Here is a 4,243-nt window from a genome sequence, read left to right as displayed (position 1 = left end):
ATACTACAATTGAATCTTGAAAGAGGTGTAAATTGTGAAATAGTAAAGTGTTATCAATAAATTTATTGTTGAAAACAACTTTTAATATAAAAAATTAATGAAACTAACTTACTAACTTTTATTTATTGTTATTTACTTTCCGCATTTTATTTATTCTTTAATACCAACCTTCCTTAAGGAAGAAGTTTGGTTTGTTAATAAAATGAACCTGAAAGGGAGTAAATAAATAAAAGGTCACTAAAGTTAATATTCTTTTGTTATTTATTTATTTGTTTCTAACAACTAACTATTCATCACTTTTATATATTAGAATACCATTAAACCGATGTTGGAATTTATTCCACAAAACCGAGATGGTATTCAAAGGTACTTAATAATTATGTAATAGGTAATTGCTTTGATACCATTATACTGGCGTTAGAATTTATTCTAACAAAGCCGAGATGGGGCAAAGAAGGAATGACTTATTCACATGATTATTAAGAAAGTAAGTTGTAACTGGAATATTCTTGAAACCATTATACCGGCGTTGGAATTTATTTCAACAAAGCCAAGATGGCGAACAAAGAATAAAACCGAGTTCTCTTACTTAAAAAAGGAACGTTTCGAAATTGAGAGTATTAATCTTTCAACAAATTGACACTACTGTCAGGATGATTTGTTGAGAGGAGAAAACTCCCAATCCAAAAAATAAACACTGAGATACCCTTTCAATAGTGACTACGGAGAGTTTCAGACATTGATGAAAGTGCAAAGTGTCAAGGATCGCACTAGCAATTATTTGCCTATGTTTTTTTATGAAAACAAGGTTTTATTAAAGCTTGAAGATGGCTCAACAATCAACATGCCTAGAGCTCATTGGTCATCTAGACTAGGTTATATAAATAGTCATTATTCTAAGTAGTCTGGGATGTATGCCTTAGTAAGTGAGTATAGGTGAGGTAAACCTAGATGCAATTCTCTCAAGCCATTATAATTGTCATATCATATTCATGAGACATATCATCTAGTTAATTGTATGTTCATACATTAATCATACATGTTATATGTGCATATTAGGCATAATATAATTGTTAAAACATGTATAGAAGTTAAGCATAACATATGAGTAGTTTGCCTTTTGAATCACGTATTTTAATATGTTGGTTAATCGATTAACGTGGCGGGTTAATCGATTAACGTGGCGGCTTAATCGATTAACTCAATTGTTTTTCTTTTATATCAGTTTTTTGGTTACAACTGGTTTATGTTTTAATCATGTTACACTGGTTAATCGATTAACGTGGTAAGTTAACTGATTAACAGGTCTGTTTTATGTTATAACTGTTTTCTGTTTTAACTGCTTAACTGATTGCAACAGTTTGAAGTGTCAAAACTGTTTTGTATAAGTTTAGGCAATTTCCAGAGAAGTGTAGCATTGTATACTATTGTATAGGATTAATTAGAGAGCATATTTTCGTGTTTTACATTCTGTTTTGCAGAGAGAAATGCATGTGTGAGGAAGAGAGATTAACATGCCATATTGAAGATTGATTCTTTGTTATTTGCATATTGTTGTTCATATGTTTGATCTCATCTTTATCTTGCTCACATTTTCATGCATTCTTGATAGAGATTCTTAGAGAGATATTGTGTTTACTGTTTTTGATTAACTCACATATGCATGATGGCTTGAGTGAATTGTTAGTGGGTTAGTCTTAAGGTTTTTCATTGTTATATTTTGAGCATTATTGTGCTTATTAAACCTTGCTTTTGTAATCTGTTTTTGTGTGTATTAGATTGGTCTCTTGGTGTCTTACCACCACAGAGATAGAGTGATTCTTCACCAAGACTAGGAGGTCTTGAATTGAGAACGAGAATCTTGGTTGGGGCTGGTTCACGAGAAAGGTTTTCTCAGGCGATAGGTAAAGTCAAACCAAGGATTAGATGTTCTAGGATTTCAAGAAAGAAGCGTCCTGAGTTTTGTAAATTGAATTGGTGTATGTGATTATACTTGTATTCAATATAGTGAAGAAGAAAATCTCCCAAGATCAGAAGAGAAGGCTTGGATGTAGTTTGTAGTGGACCGCAAACAAACCAGGATAAAAATCCATCTGTGCACGCTGTTCTATCTTAATCTTCTTTACATTTGTTACTGTTTTAATGCGAGTTAGAAGCTGATATTTTGCATGCTTATACCGTGCCATATACTTGTTAATATTGCCTAAAAATATCTGTTGTATCTCTTCTTATCCATTAATAAATAATTGTGCAATTAGCTGCTCTGGTCATTCTGATTTTGTTGTGTGTTAATCAATTAAGCCCACTGGTTAATCGATTAACTAGGCTGTTTCCAGAACTGGGTTTTGGTGAGAGAAGCAGTTATTGATAACCGCTACACCTATTCAACCCCTCCTTCTAGGTGTGCATAGGTCACTGATACCTAACAAGTGGTATCAGAGCTAGTACGACGTGCTAGCTCAACCGTATCTGTGTGATCCTAAGGGAATTGAAATGGGTTCCACCAACCCCTTTGGCGGTGATGGTGCATCCATTAACCGCCCTCCAAAATGAAGATTTTTATAGAGGCCATTGATTTGGACATTTGGGAATCTGTGCTCAGTGGACCATTCGTCCCACTTCACTTAGTGGATGGCGAACCGAAAGAAAAGCCTAAAAGCTTATGGACCGATGAGGAGTGCAAGAAGGTTCAGTATAACCTTCGTGCCAAAAATATAATTATCTCGGCCCTATCATACGACGAATTCTTTTGGGTATCTCAATGTCAAAGTGCCAAGGAAATGTGGGACACTTTAAAAGTGACTCACGAGGGCACTAGCAAGGTCAAGCGCACCAGGCTAAATGCATTGACACATGAATACGAATTATTTCATATGTTACCGAGTGAGTTGATTGGCGATATGCAAAAGCGACTCGCCCATATTATTAATCATATTATTGCTCTAGATAAAATGTTTACTAGAGGAGAACTCACTAATAAAATTTTATGTTGTCTTGACAGGAGATTGCAACCTAAAGTGACGGCTATCATGGAGTCCAAGGATCTAGATTCCATGCCTTCGGCAATGCTGTTCGGAAAGCTTCAAGAGCATGAGATGGAGCTTGGACGTCTAACCATGCATGAAGAGTTTGACCGGAAAAGGAAAGGAGTATCTCTTAAAGAAACAACATCACAACCCACTGAAGAGATAGACAATGACGACTCTGACTCAGACATTGATGAAGAAACGCTAAACCTTCTCGTCCGAAAGTTTGGGAAATTTATAAAGAATAAAGGAGGTTTCAAGCGATTTCAAAAGAAAAAGGTGTGATAATTAACTAGGAAAGCAAGAACAAAAAGCGCTTCACTTCCCACGAATGTGGTAAGCCGGGTCACATGAAATTCCAGTGTCCCACTTACTTGAAGAAAGTTGATTCAGAAAAGAGCACTCAAGAAAGTTGATTCAGAAAAGAGCACTCCTCGGGACTTCAAATCTAAGAAGGCTTACATTGTTTGGGATGTACCGGAGGAAGAAACGACATCAAGCACCTCAGATGAAGAGGAGACCGTAAAGCAGTGCCTAATGACCATAACAGATGAGGCTTGCGGATCAGGTAGTACAAAGGATGCTACTAATGAGGGATATTCTGACACATCATCCTCTTTTGATGATTCTCCCTCATATGATGTTTTATATGATACTTGTGTCGAGATGTATGAAGAACTAAAGAAATTATCAAAAATTAGTGCCGATAGAAAAAGGATAATTTTGCTAAATGATCAGAACATAATACAACTACAAAAAGAATTAGATAAGCTGAAATTGGAAAATGAAACTTTAGATCTAATTTTTTCTTGTAACTCATGCGACTACTCTAAAAATAATTTATGTCAAACAACTATCTGTGAGTCTTGCGAGGACTTGAGAAATGAGAATTTTAAACTAAATGAAAAACTCACAAAACTTACAAATAGTCAACAATAATTAGATACCTTGCTAAGTAAAATGAGAAACATTGGTAACCACACTGGATTAGGATATATTCCCTCATCCCATAAAAATAGACCATATAGGAAACCCATAACTCGTCCAAATAAAAAGTCTAATAGTAAAATCAGAGTTCCTATATGTTTCTATTGTGGCACACATGGCCACACCTCTTACTCCTGTTACATCAGGAAATATGGGATACCTAGTGGTGTTTACGCTTGGGTGAGAAAGGGAGATAACTCCCTGGTTACTAACAGAAAAGGACCCAATAT

This window comes from Lupinus angustifolius, chromosome LG05 (assembly GCF_001865875.1).
Source record: "Lupinus angustifolius cultivar Tanjil chromosome LG05, LupAngTanjil_v1.0, whole genome shotgun sequence".
Lineage (NCBI taxonomy): Eukaryota > Viridiplantae > Streptophyta > Magnoliopsida > Fabales > Fabaceae > Lupinus > Lupinus angustifolius.
This window is presented reverse-complemented; position numbering follows the sequence as displayed.